Source organism: Hyaena hyaena, unplaced genomic scaffold (genome assembly GCF_003009895.1).
Source record: "Hyaena hyaena isolate Hyena2069 unplaced genomic scaffold, ASM300989v1 scaffold_2099, whole genome shotgun sequence".
NCBI classification, from domain to species: Eukaryota; Metazoa; Chordata; class Mammalia; order Carnivora; family Hyaenidae; genus Hyaena; species Hyaena hyaena.
Genome location: NW_024082731.1, coordinates 63079 through 78227, shown reverse-complemented (window position 1 = coordinate 78227; position 15149 = coordinate 63079).

The window sequence follows — 15149 nt, the reverse complement described above, 5'->3', positions numbered from 1 at the left end:
TCTAAATCTGTTTTAGGTTTGGGCAGACTAGCATTTTCTTAATAACCACAACTCTGAGTCATTTGTAAATAAATTGTTTTTTCATCAAAGTCAAACCTCCATGTTACAATTAAGTGATCCATGTGTGTGTAACTCCAGGAAGGAAATGTAGTAAAAACAGTTTTGGGGTTTTTACTTTGTATGTTATATTAAAGAAGGTTCCAGCTAAAAATAATTTTCCTGCTAGAAGAGCCCTAATCCTTTTCACATCAGGTGGCAGGGAGTTCTGAGCACAGAGAACCCCCCAGAATGTGTATGACACTTATTGTGATAGTTTTCCCCCCCTTCCCTCCCTCTGTCTCCTTCCTTCCTTCCTTCCATCCTTCCTTCCTTCCTTCCTTCCTTCCATCCTTCCTTCCATCCTTCCTTCCTCCCTCCCTCCCTCCCTCCCTTCCTTCCTTCCTTCCTTCCCTCCTTCCTTCCCTCTTACCCTTAATGCAAAGGCTTCTGGGTTAGCAGGACCTGTTTAAAGACTTCTTGGTTCTCTGGTTTTGTCCTTCCTTGAAGGAATTACCTGAAGGTACAATATATGTGTGAATGTGTTTTGAAATGTCTGCACCTATAAAGCAGAGAGTTACAGAAAACTGCAGAGGTGTTATGCTCACTCTCCATGGGTTTTAATTTCAGCTATGGCATCCTAACCCCTCAGTGCAGTTCCTGAATTTGGAGGTTTGAAATCAGTGCAGTCATTCTCTCAAGTATCATTCATTCATTCATTCAATAAACTTTAATGATAAATTCCTTGATGGTAAGGATTTTTTTTTTTACCAGAAACTAACCTGGGTATTCTCTGCCTTTCCTTCCAGTTTATCTACTAGCTTTATTGTCTAGGTTTGAGATGGAACTTTTTGTTGATGATTGAATTTCAGGTTCTAGATTCCTGTTTGAAGGAATATGAATTAGAGATTAATATCAATAGTAAATCATCCATTTTATTATTATAGAAGAAAAACCATAGTCTAAAATATAAATGTCAATTATAAGTCATTTAAAAATATATTACTATTTTAAAATATAGTTAGGTCCACTTTTTGCCATTGTTTTTCTGCACTGGTCCCATCCCCTTAGTGTTCTTTAATAAAAATCTATGCTTCACCATTCCAGAAGTCTTCAATCTGATACTTGATCAGTCCTGGAAGAAAACTTTTGAGTCCTTGGCGTAACCTGCCTGATATGACCTTAGGATATGCCAGATAGTTTATACTAATGATGACTTATAGTGAATGCCTATTTTAATATAACTGGGGCTTTGAGCCATCAACTTGACTTTCTGGTGGTACTGAAGTCTAAGTAGGTGAGGTCAGTCTCATGGGTGCTGCATGTCTTTGTTCCCCAATAGAAACCCTGGACCCCAAGACTTGGGTGAACTTCCCCGGTTGACTCACATTGTTGTTGGGAGAATTAAGCTCTTTCCATTAAAATCATTGGAAGAGGAAAAACAGAAGTTTGCACCTGGTCTTTCCTGGACTCTGCCCTATGTGCCCTTTTCTTTTGCTGTTTTAATCTGAATCCTTTTGCTGTAATAATCTGTAAACATGAATACAATAACTTTGCTGAGCTTCATAAATCCTTCCAGTGAGTCATTGAAACAAAGGGGGGTTTGGAGACTGCTCCCCACACACTATATTGCAAGTGTGATGTATTTTCAAATAGGCAAAGGCAAGACCATATGTTCAAGTGATTTGCCTTAAGATATAGCTTCCAGGAAAAAAAAATTATACCTCAACAGTGGAGACTTTTGAGGTCTCCACTCAAAAGTCTTGGTTAATAGTATGTTAGCCAAGTGCTAACATGGTACCAATACATCATGTACAATAAATAGAATGATAAGCATCCATTGTAAAAGTATATCCAATGTCTCTTTTTTCACCTCTATCTTGGTAGAAAATTTTAAGGAAAGCCTCAAGGAGACTCTTGGGAAAGAACGTTCCATCTCTAGGATTTTCCAAAGAAATCTATAAGCAAATGGGGATTAACATATGCCATTGACATATGTATGCATGCTAATGTTATAGATTCATAGACCTCAGACTTGTCATGAGCACATATCTAAGATAAATCTGTCTCCACACCTGCATGTATATTTTCCACAAGCCCTTTCACCTTTTCCCACATGTCTTCCACGTATTTGGACATCCCCTTCTTCTTTTCATTCATACAGTCCTTACCCCCTTCTCCACACCCCAACTGCTATCTATTAAGCTATTGTTATGTCCAGCCTCCTTGGTAAGCACTGTTATGAATAAAGAAGACTTGGTTCATATGTTCCTGGAACTTAGAGTTTAATGAGGGAGACTAGGTTGTAATGAGAGTTTGAGATGTGGGACACACACTTTAATGAAGCAGTCATGTTCCCTTGAGTAATGGGAAGAGGTTTCTCCTTAGGTTGAGTAGACAGAAAAAACAAGAACTTCCCTGACTAAGCAAGTGATCTTTAAACCATAAGTGATGTTAAAGAACCAACCACTGGGGTGTCTGGGTGGCTTAGTTGGTAAAGCGTCCCAACTCTTGATTTCAGTTCAGGTCATGGTCTCATGGTTTGTGGGTTTGAGCCCCACATCGGGCTCTGCGCTGGCAGTGTGGAACCTGTTTGCGATCTACTCCTCCCCCACTTGCACTTTCTCTCTCTCTCAAAAATAAATAAATATTTTTAAAAACCCCAATCACAGATAATACAAATAACATATTAAATGCCTTCCTGCAGGAATAGCTCAGCAGACTTGAGGATCTCAAAAGAGACAAGTGTGGCTGGTCCATCATGGGAGAGATGAGATCATTCCAAATACAGAAGCTACTGATTTTTTTGTGAAAAAGGTAATTAGTCCAATTTATGTTTTATAAAATTACTCTGGTTTATAAGTGGAGAGTTATTAGAAATGGACAGGAAGAGTAATGAGTACAATAGAAAGGGGGCCATTGCATCTGTCCAGTCAAGATGTGATGATCATAGTGAGTTGAAGAAAATGAAGATATTTGATATATAGCCACAAATAAAGTTAACAGATCTTGCTGCTGGATTACATATAAGGTGATAGAGAATATCAAGGATGAAGAAAATTGAAGTGGGCATAAATATGGTTCAGGGGAAGGAAGGAAGAAAATGAAGAATTCAGTTTTATGTGTATTCAGTTTGAGATACATATGAGACATCCAGCTGGAGATGTCAGGTAGGGAGCTGGATAAAAGAGTTTGGAGAGAGTTTGAGTTATAAATCTGAAATCAACTAACACATAGATAAATTCTTTTAAGACTTTGGATTTGGATGAGACCACTACAGTATGGGGATTGCTTGTGGGAATGGCTTTACTATTTATGAATTGTATTCTGTTTACTCCTTTGATTCAAGGAGTCACATAAATTGAGTCCAAACAATCATTCTTAAAAACTCATTCATATATACCAACTATTGTGGGTTGAATTGCATCTTCCCCCCTCCAAATTTGCATAGTGAAGTCTTAAGCCCCAGGAGCTCAAAATGTGATCCTATTTGGAGACAAGGTCTTTGCAGACATAATCAAGTAACAATGAGGTTATTAGGGTGAGTCCTAATCCAACATGACTGGTGTCCTTACATGGGGGGAAATTTGGATGCAAAGACTGGTATTGAGAAAAGATGATGTGAAGGGACATATGGAGAAAAGAGCTGTGGGGACCCCTGGAACACCTCCTTCCCTCACAGGCTTCAGAAGGAACCAGTGCCACTGACACCTTGATTTGGGGCTTTACTCTACAGAATGTGAGACAACAGATCTCTATTCAATCCACCCAGGCTGTGGTACTTTGCTATGACAGCCCTAGTCAACTAACACACAGTGTCGATATTTGTTTTGTGGAAGAAGAAAGGTGAATTTTAGATCTAAATTTTTGAGCCTAAACTTTAGAAATGAACCTGAAGGAAATTCAGCAAGAACAAAATTCCATCTAGAAATTTCATTTCTACTTATTTTGAAATAAAATTTCTACTCTGCATTTTTCATTTTTTCTTCTGGTTGATTTGGTAGTGTGTAGAAACAACCTGCATGTGAAATACGTTTTCAAAACTTTTGTTGTTGTTCTTGAGAGAGAGAGAGTGAGCGAGCACATGTGTATGTGCACATGGGGAAAGGGCAGAGGGAGAGAGAATCTTAAGCAGGCTTCATGCCCAGTGCAGAGCCCAATACAGGCTTCATCTCAGAACTGTGACATGACCTGAGCCGACCTCAAGAGTTGGATGCTTAACCGACTGAGCCACCCAGACACCACAGGTGTGACAAGATTCTTAACATTAAACAAGAACGGGTAAGAAAATTAATACCTGAAATTTGAGAACCCTTCGTATTTCACATTCCAACCTTAGAACAATGATATACTCAATATAGGTGTGATAACAGTTTAGGCATACCTTCTCCAAGGCTCCTTATAATGAACTTCTTCAGCCATTGGCAGGGCAACTTCTAGTTCCTCAATGAAAAAAGGTTTCTTCTTTTCCCATAACATAGCTGCTTTGCATTTAATAACCTAAGAAATTGGTGAGAGTTACAATGGGTCCTAATTATGTCTTTACAAATACAGATTCCCCAAATAATATAAATATGGACAGAAGATTTCATCTAATATTCTAGTTTGCCTAGGATGATTTTCATTGAAAACTAGAATTATAACCCTTAGAGATCATTTCCTGTATGCCTGTGTTTGATATATGATAAATGCAGCCTGCTGAGACGAAATGATTGCTCCATGATTACACAACACATAAGAAGCAGGGCTGGACTAGATCTAACTCCTGGTAGTTTTTGCTTGTGGTCACATAATATTTCACTAGACTAGGTTCCTGTACTCTAATTTCAAATTAACAAAACACATTTGTGTATCATTTATCCACAAGGGCAAATTTATAAAATAGAAAATGCTGCTGACTTGTCTGTGAGAATTTAAGCCAGTATTTAATTGCTATATAATCATGTACCAATGGTGAAGAAATCAGGAAATTAGCATAGTTAGAGATGAAGGGAACCATGAGCATCATGAAATGTATAGACTGGGAGTTACTGAATGACTCAGTCTGTGACTTTGCATCTTTTTCTTTCTTTTTTGCTTCTAGCCCATTTCTTCTTCCTTCCCTTCCCTTCCCTTCCCTTCCCTTCCCTTCCCTTCCCTTCCCTTCCCTTCCCTTCCCTTCCCTTCCCTTCCCTTCCCTGCATTTTTTTGGGTCCTGAATGGCTAGTTAAAGCTTTTCATCTTATAAGAAGTGGAAAGCATGGTGTGGACAAACTCAGTGACAAGCCTCTATCTGTCCAACTGGTTTTACTGTAGTTATTCAATTAAGTGGTTTTGCTGAGATTATGGAAATCTGAGGGGCAGGGGAGGAGTGAGAAAAGGGAGGAGGGAGGGGAGAGAAATGGAGAGAGAGAGGGAGAGATAGAGAGAGAGAGAGAGAGAGATAAAGAGAAAGGGAAAATCTTCCTGATTCTACCCCCCCAAATCTGTTTAGGAATCCTATAAAATATTTTAATTAATTAGTTTAGATACAAAATGGTTTATTCCTCATCCTACTTGTCAACTTATGCAACACTCTTAGCTTTCTTAGATGGCTACATAGTTCTTTTGCAAAGAGTTAAATGCTGGAAATAGATGGGTGGCTGAAAGCCATCAGTGACTCAAATTCATATTCATTCTCTCTAAGAAAAATGTTACAGGTCATACTGTAATATGGCCCAGTGTGGAAGTTAGAAATCTCACACCACAATCCCACACAAATTCTTGCTGGATTAATAGTTGAGATTTATTTTTAAAATCAAACTACTTTATAAATCAATAAAAATATAAATATCAACTATATGGAGAAGTGGGGAAACTTTTATACTTGAGATTTATTTTAAAAATTCGTAAAGAAAACTTCTAAGAATGAAAATTTTGTGTTGAGAAACAATAATAAATCTTCCAAATAAGTAGTTTGAGCAAGCAGTCAGAGAGAAAAATGACTAAAGCAAAAATGACAAAAGTTAACATTTTTTGTATATACAATGCTTAATCAAATTTATAAGGAAAACATCAAGAGTTCTACTCCTCCACTCTACTCCTGTCTTGCCACACATCCTACACACATCTGGAGATACATGTGAAAGATGTAAGAAGGAAAATATAGGTTAATAAATATGTAGTGGAGGTTTGTTCTCCTTGGTTATAAAAAGACTTTTTTTTTCTAAATAAAAATAATGAGATATAATTCTCTATTAAATGGACAATGACTTTTTTTGAGTATAGTTGACCCAGTGTTACATTAGTTTAAGGTGTACAACTTAGTGATTTGATAAGTTTATACATTACACTGTGCACACAAGTGTAGCACCCATCTGTCCTGTTATGTTGCTATTACAGTATCACTGACTATATTTCTTACTCTGTGCCTCTTATTCCTGTGACCTGTTCATTCTATAACTGGAGATATTTATTCCATATCTCCCACTCCCCTTTGCCCATTTTGCCCAATTCCCCACACCTCTTATATTCTGTATATATAGGTCTGATTCTGCTTTTTGTTTGTTTATTCATTTGTTTTTTTTAAGATTCCATTTATGACTAGAATCATGTGATATTTATCTTTTCCAGTCTGAATTATTTTACTTAGCATAATACCCTCTGGGTCCATCCATGTTGTCTCAACTGGCACAATCCCATCCATTTTTATGGCTACATAATATTCCCTCCCCAATCTGTGTGTGTGTGTGTGTGTGTGTGTGTGTGTGTGTGTGTGTGTACACCATTGCTTCTTTATCCATTTGACTTACATTGCTTTCCATATCTTGGCTATTGTAAATAATGCTTCAATAAACATAGAGGTGCATATATAGAGTAATTTTGAATTACTGTTTTCATTTTCTATGGTTAAATATCCAATGGTGGAATTATTGGATCATATGGTGGTTCTATTTTCAATTTTTTGAGGAACCTCCATACTCTCTTCCACAGTGGCTATACCAATTTGCATTCTCCCCAACAGTGCACGAAGGGTCCTTTATCTCCACTTTCTTGTCAACCCTTGTTATTTCTTATAATGTTGATTTTAGCCATTCTAACTGGTGTAGGGTGATATCTCATTGTGGTTTTGATTTGAATTCACCGATGACTAGTGATGCTGAGCATCTTTTCATGTGTCTCGACCATCTGTATGTCTTCTTTGGAAAAATGCTTATTCAGATCCATTGCCCATTTTTAAATCAGATTGTTTGTTTTTTTTGGTATCAATTTCTATAAAGTCTTTACGTATTTTGGATAACCCTTTATTGGGTCTGTCACTTGCAAATATATTTTCCCATTCTGTAGGTTGTCTTTTTGTTTTATTGATGGTTTTCTTTGCTGTACAGAAGCTTTTTAGTTAGCTTACTTTTGCTTTTGTTTCTCTTTCCTCTGGAAATATATCTAGAAAAATGTTGCTATGGCTGATGTCAGAGAAATTACTGCCTGTTCTCTTTTCTAGGATTTTTATGGTTTCAGGTCTCACATTTAGGTATTTAATCCATTTTGAGTTTATTTTTGTGTATGGTGTTAGAAAGTGGTCCTATTTCATTCTTTCACATGTAGCCATCCAGTTTTCCATACATCATTTGTTGAAGAGACTGTCTTTTCCCCATTGTATATTCTTGCCTCCTTTATCATAGATTAATTGACAGATCATATCCTCATGGATTTATTTGTGAAATCTTTATTCTGTTCCATTGATCTGGGTGTGTATTTTTGTGCCAGTACCATACTATTTTGATCACTATAGCTTTGTAGTATATCTTGAAATCTCATATCGTGATACTTTCAACTTTGTTCTTTCTCAACATTGCTTTGGCTGTCCGAGATCTTCTGTGGGTCTATACAAATTTTAGAATTATTCTAGTCCTGTGAAAAGTGCTGTTGATATTTTCATTGGGATTACATTGAGTCTGCAGATTGTTTTGGGTAATATAGGCAATGAGTTTTTACTTAAGAAAACACAGTATTGTCAGAGGTGTGGTGAAATGGGTTATGCCATTTATATCAACACCTTTGTAAAATAATTTGCAGTGTATATACATCAGGATACTTAAGAATGGTTTTTTTTGGTAGATGATCACATTTATTTCTTTTAGCAACTTTACTAAGATATCTTTGCCATATGAAATTTGTGTATGCTTAAAAAATATAACTTGATGTTTTAATATATGTATACATTGTGAAAAGTTCACCAGTCAAGTTAAATAACTTATCCTTCACCTGTACATTGTTACTATTACGTGTGTTTGTTTCAAGAAGATATAATGTAAAGCGTATTCTCTTAGCAAATTTCATATACACAATATAGTATTATTAACTACCATCACCATGCTGTCTCATACTTCCAACTCATTCCTCTTGCATAGCCAAAACTTTGTACCCTACTTAGGAGGATTTTGGCCCTTTCATCCTATAATTCTGTTTTAAAAATCTTCCCTAAGGAAATGTTAAATTCAGAAAAATCTTAATATATATTAGGGGTCATCACAGCATTACTTGTAAAGGAAAATATATAAACAGTATGTGTGAAGAAATATGTAAGCAGTAGAGAGAAATGATTAAATACATTGTGGTAAATGTAGAAATTAGAGTCATTTAAAATGCTTATAAATGGTAATAAATTTGGAAAGTACTTATATTAGGTTAGAAAAATAGTGAAAATATTTTTATATATGTGAGTATAAGTACATACATTATGGATGAAAAAAATGTGAGGAAAATATAAATAAGAATGAAATCAAAGGTAGTCTTTAGGATATAAGACTATAGTGATTTTTTTCTCCTTCACATTTTCTGATTATTCAAATTTTATAGAATGATTATGATTATGCATTGAACTATGTTCCCCTAAAATACATATGTTGAAATCTCAATCCCAAGTCCCTTGGAATGTCTCTGTATTGGAGATAGTGTTGTATGAGGTAATTAAGTTAAAATGAGTTCATTAGGTCAGTAGGGTGGTCTGTACCATTAGGACTTATATCTTTATAAGCAGAGGAGTTAGGACACAGGCATGTACTGAGAAGACCATTTGGAAACAGAGAAAAGACTTCATTTGGAAACCGAAGAGAGAGCCTTCAGAAGAACCCAACCTTGCCAACACCTTATTCTCAGTCTTCTTCTAGCTTCTAGAACTGTGGGAAAATCAATTTCTGTTGTTTAAGCCATTTAGTCTGTGATACTTGGTTAGGGCACCTCTACCAAACTGAATAATCATCTTTTGCTTTTTTAATTAAAAAGGAGAATATTTATTTAATAAAGAAAAAGAATAATCCCCAATGTAGAGAGAACCCTTCCTTTCATGAGCCACACTGAAACACCAGAGCAACTTGGGATATATATATATATATAACACTAATACAGACCACACTCTCGCACGGCTATCTTTATATCAAAATTATATGGCTCTTATGTTGTATCTTAAATTATATACTGTATTAATTATAATTATCAAATGCTGCCTTGAGGCTACTGAGTTCTCCATCATTGGAAATGTCCTAACAGTGTGTGCACAAACACGACAGTGCAGGGCAGAAGGGAAACAAATCCAGCCTGTGTACTAGCTTTCAAATGTCAAAGGGCTTTCATTTATTTTTTTATTTTGTCAAAGGGCTTTCATTTACTTGGGCAAATGCTTAGCTTTTCAGAAGTAGTTACTTAACCAATACAGGTCACTTTTTCTTCTTCTTTTTTGTTAAGTTTATTTAGTTTGAGAGAGAGAGAGAACAAACAGAGCAGGGGCATAGAGGGAGAGGACAAAAATGTAAATGACTGAGGCCCATTTTCTAAGTCTTCAGATGAAGCTGTTAACACCATGAAATATTTTTCAGACAAGTACGAACAAAACTTTCTTTTGAAAAACTGGTATGAGCTTTGCCCCAAATATCTCTCTTGATATAATATGTAATATATGATCTCATCAGCCAAATTAAACATACCAGATAAAAGCACTCTACTAGTTGATCGGGCCTGAGTGTGGATGCCATTGTTTCAGCAGCCAAATGCTGAGGAAAACCAGCATATCTAGCAGTTATTATTGGGCAAACTCATGCAAGTATAGTCAAACAGCTATTCTGAGTCTCAAACTACAAACCAAAGTAAACAAACTTTATCTCAGCAACAAAAGGTTGTTTACTTATGAACAACGGCAAAAGATACCAACGTGGGAGGTGCCAGTATAGACAGAAAAATGCTCAGTTGAGTAAACTCCCTCTTAAGGCTTTGGCATAATCTTACAGCACGTTCATCTAAAAAACAAAGTTTTATAAAAACTAGCATGGTGAGTGAGGTTTCATATCTGTATAAATCTTTATGGTCCTGGTCCCTTTACTAGGAGAATTGATTGGGGTGATGAAATGTCAGAAGCTGAAACTCAGAAGGTAACCTATTAAAGAAAAATGAAGGTTGAGTTAAAAAAGTTCACCATCATGTTGGATAATATATCACATTAGTCCTAGATTTAGGTTTGGAAAAGTTACCAGCTGCATGTCTCTTGTAACCCCCGTTAGAGTATCTGTGAAATTCTGGGCCCAAATCTCTAAGGGTACTGAATCTCCTAACTGTTGTGAACCTTTTCCACTGCAGAAAGTTTTTAAGAGCCTGTGAAGAAAAATGCTAATCTCAAAATACCCAGGCAACTCTAATTTGCTCAGGATAAGATGTAGGAGGCCTGGAAGAACTTTGAGAAGTGTGCTACAGGAAGCAGTAAGGGCTGGAGCCAGAAACGGCTGGTTCGGGGCCTGGAGCCTTGCTTGAATGTGTATGACCTCAGCTGCCACATTTGTAAAATGTTCATAATAAGAACTACATTGCATGATGGGCCGAGGATTAGTGGTGAGGGTCTTAAAGCACTTCCTACATTGGCTGGTTCATAATCAGTAGCAAAAATCATCATAATTACCTTGATTCCCATTGGTAACCAAGGGTTTGGATTTTTAAAATATTGGGACACTTGACATAAAATGACCAGGAGTACAGGTTCAGTAAAAACTGTTTTTGCAGGGGCGCCTGGGTGGCTTAGTCGGTTAAGCGTCCGGCTTTCGCTTAGGTCACGATCTCGCGGTTCGTGGGTTCGAGCCCCGCGTCGGGCTGTGTGCTGACTGCCAGCTCAGAGCCTGGAGCCTATTTCAGAGTCTGTGTCTCCCTCTCTCTCTGACCCTCCCCTGCTCACGCTGTCTCTCTCTCTCTCTCTCCTAGAAATAAATAAAACATTAAAAAAAAAAAAACCCTGTTTTTGCAGATATCAATTGCGGAGTCTCAGAAACCCCCAGAATTTCCCAAGAGTTTGAGGCTAAGAGTCTTCTGAACCTGAAGGTGCTACCAGATATTCAGAGGGAAAATATGATCCACACGTGGAGCGGGCATTCTGGTTTGCCCAGGACTGACGGGGTTCCTGGGACACGGGATTTTCAGTGCTGCAGCCAGGACAGCTCCAGGCAAATGGTCACTCTATCCTCGCTCTCAATCACCGCAGAGTCCGGAAGTGTGTGTGGTGTGCAAGGGGCATGTTAGCCTTAGGCGTCAGCCCCCCTTTCTCGCAGCCCTGATCCTTCCGCCTTCAGACCTCCAACAAGTTTCTCATCTCCCCAGTCTCAAAATGACAGCAATGAAGTGAAAATAGTCACCAGGGTCAGGAGAACCGGGTTCAAGTATCAGCTCCAACGGTAACTGGTAAGTGCTTCTGGCAAGGCTCTAAATGCTCTGACTTTCCAAATGAGAGGCAATTATACCTACTTCAGGGCTTGTCGTGAAGTCTAAGTGAGGTAGCGCGTGTGGAAATGCTTATTCAATTGTCAAACAGTCAGCGAAAGAAAATTACTATAAGCGATAAGACTAAAAGAGTAAGAAAAGGGCCTTTGTGCACACAGGCAAATGGACCCCAGCTTCTTGAGGCATCATTCTTCATGGCAGGAGGACTTGCCCAGTCGTAATGCTGAGAAGCTCACAGCTTCTGGTAAGCATACGGCTGCTGGTCACCCAGAATCAGTGAACACTGCTTACTTCTGCTCTGCTTTTAGCAAACGCCAAGCCTTCGGGATGGGACTTGATTCTGGCCTTTGTTCCTAAAATTTCCTCTCTCCAGCACTGCAGTCAGAGGTGGGCAGACAGTCGGATGAAAGCAGACACTCCTTTCAACCCCCCGTGTGGGGATGGGGCCCTGCTGCCCGCAGGGCCAGCATGGGGTTTCTGCAGCTCTACCCTGGTGGGTAGATTTCGCTAATCCCTTCTTCAGGCACACTGCGAGGCAGCTTTAGCAACTGCTGCGTGAGAGAGCGCTTGGCAACGTCGGTGACATTTTCTTCTGCATGCACACCCTGCCGAAGAAAAGAATCCAAAGCAGGGTTTTTCAGAATAAGGCAAGAGCTTCACATGTGCTAAGCAGAAACTCTCCCTTTGGGTTCATCTCACCAACTGAGTGTGCTGCTGCTGCTGCTGCTGCTGAATTTCCATTCGAAGAGGTCAAGAATTGAGTAAAGAAATAACCCAAGTTGTTTTGCCCCCCCCCCCCCCCCCCCCCCGATCTCCTCCTTTTTAAAAAGCACACAGAAAAATCAGTTTGGCTGTATATCTGGCTGATAACAAGTTAAAACATAACTCCAAGGCTCCAAGGCCTGGCAGTTCTTTACCGACATGAGCCTGGGGATTGTTTCTTACAGGGAAGGACAAGCCACAGATCATCACAGCACCTGGAAAGGGAGCTTGCCTGAGAGCTGGCAGGCAGGAGGCATGGCCTTGGGAAGGAGGCAGCCATGACTCTGGGAGCATTGCATGTCACTAAGTCAAGCTACTGATTTTTTCTCTCTTTTCTTCTATTTTGAGTTCCCCTAGGGCCTGTCTCAGGAAAACGCAGAGCAGGATCCTTTACCACTTTTTGTTTCATCAGCAGGGTCAAGTATAGCATATTCAAAAGCTGGCTTACCTTTGCCAGTTTCTCTCAGAGGACATGGATCAGCACTGTCACTTCTTTTTTATTTTATTTTATTTATTTTTTTTTTTAGGGACACCTGGGTGGCTCAGTTGGTTAAGTGTCTACTTCAGCTCAGATCATGATCTAATAGTTCATGGGTTCGAGCCTTGCTTCAGGATCTGTACTACAGCCCAGAGCCTGGAGCCTGCTTCCGATTCTGTGTCTCCTCCTCTCTCTGCCTCTCCCTCACTCGCACTCTATCTTACTCTGTCTTTCAAAAATAAATAAATGTAAAAAAAAAATTAAAAAAAGAAAATTTTCTTAATGTTTATTTTATTTTGAGAGAGACAGACAGAGCAGGAGTGAGGGAGAGTCAGAGAGAGAGGGAGACACAGAATCTGAAGCAGGCTCCAGGCTCTGAGCTGTCAGCACAGAGCCTGATGCGGGGCTCGAACCCACAAACTGCGAGATCATGACCTGAGCCAAGGTTGGCCACTGAAGCAGCTGAGCCACCCAGGTGCCCCTAGCACTGTCACTTCTATAGTGTGCCTGGAGAAAAATGGAAATGTACGCATATAAAATGCAAATTACCTCTAAGTGATAAAAGCAACAGGAAGAACTCCTAGCACTTTGAGGTGAAACAGTTAGGTGCCTGTCTCGTAGCAACCATGAGGCTTCTTCACTAAACACTCCTGGAGGGAAGAGCCCCAGGCTTTGTGCAAGACCTCTCAGACAGATTCATAGCTCTGCTTCTTTTTTTTTTTTTTTTTCCTGGCCCCAGGAATGAAGTTATGAGACAGGATGGAGCCATATGGCAGTTCTCACTGAGGACGAGACCCAGGGTTGCATAATCATGGAAAAGCTAGTGGCTAAATTGAGGTCTCAGCCATTGTCTTACAGGAGAGGACTAAACTGACCAGTCTGTGACTTGTTCTGGATTATTTCAAAACAAAGAACTTCTAATTTAGAAATAAAAAGGCTTAATTGTATCCAAAATAGAGTTCTTTATTTTCCTAGTTAAAAATCAATGCAAAACATTAAAAATAAATAAAACCCAATGTAGAGTCTAATAAAGAGTTTCTTGGCTTTGACATTTTGATGTTACTTCCATATCTGAGACCTAGTCTTAGAAATATAATTTGGATACTCAAATGGAGGAATTTTCTGAAACATTTCAATGCTTTCTGGAGAAAATGGAGCAGAATATTTTATATCAAAATATGCTTCAAAAGCGGAATTATGGCCAAAATTCTGCCAATGTGAAAGAAGGAGAATAGATGGCTTTCTTCCATCTGAAATTATAGTCTGAAATTTTACAGAAATTACCTTATTCAAATCACGCTCTGTACTTTTCTCTTTATAAGTGAATGTTCCTTCAATTAATATAGCTAATGTTTATTAGCTCATTAAATCATTATCTGATTTAATGTTCATAAAACCCCTACAAAGCAGATGATAGTAAATCCATTTTATTTTTTAAGCTTTTATTTAAATTCCAGTTAGTTAACCTACAGTGTAATATTAATTTCAGGCGTACAATATAGTGATTCAACACTTCCATACATAAACCTGGTGCTCATCACAAGTACACTCCTTAATCCCCATCGTCTATTTTACCCATCTACCCACCCCCCTCCCTTCTAGTAACCATCAATTTGTTCTCTATAATTAAGAGTCTGTTTCTTGGTTTGCCTCCCTCTTTTTTCCTCCTTTGCTCATTTGTTCTGTTTCTTAAATTCCATATATGAGTGAAGTCATATGATATTTGTCTTTCTCTGACTTATTCCACTTAACATAAAAGTCTCTAGTCCCATTCATGTCATTGCAAATGACAAGATTTCATTCCTTTTTATGTCTGAGTAATATTCCATTGTGTGTATATACATACATATATATAAAATATACACTAGATATATAATATATACACTAATATATATACACCCACACACACCACTTCTTTATCCATACATCAGTTGCTGGGCTGTTTCTGTAATTTGGCTCTTGTAAATAATGCAGCTATAAACATCAGATACATGTATCCCTTTGAATTAGTGTTTTTATATTCTTTGGGTAAATACCTAGTAGTACAATTGCCAGGCTGTAGGGTAGTTCTATTTTTAAGTTTGAGGAATCTCCATGCTGTTTTCCAGAGTGGATGCACCAGTTTTGCATTCCCATCAGTGGTATAAGAGGGTTCCCCTTT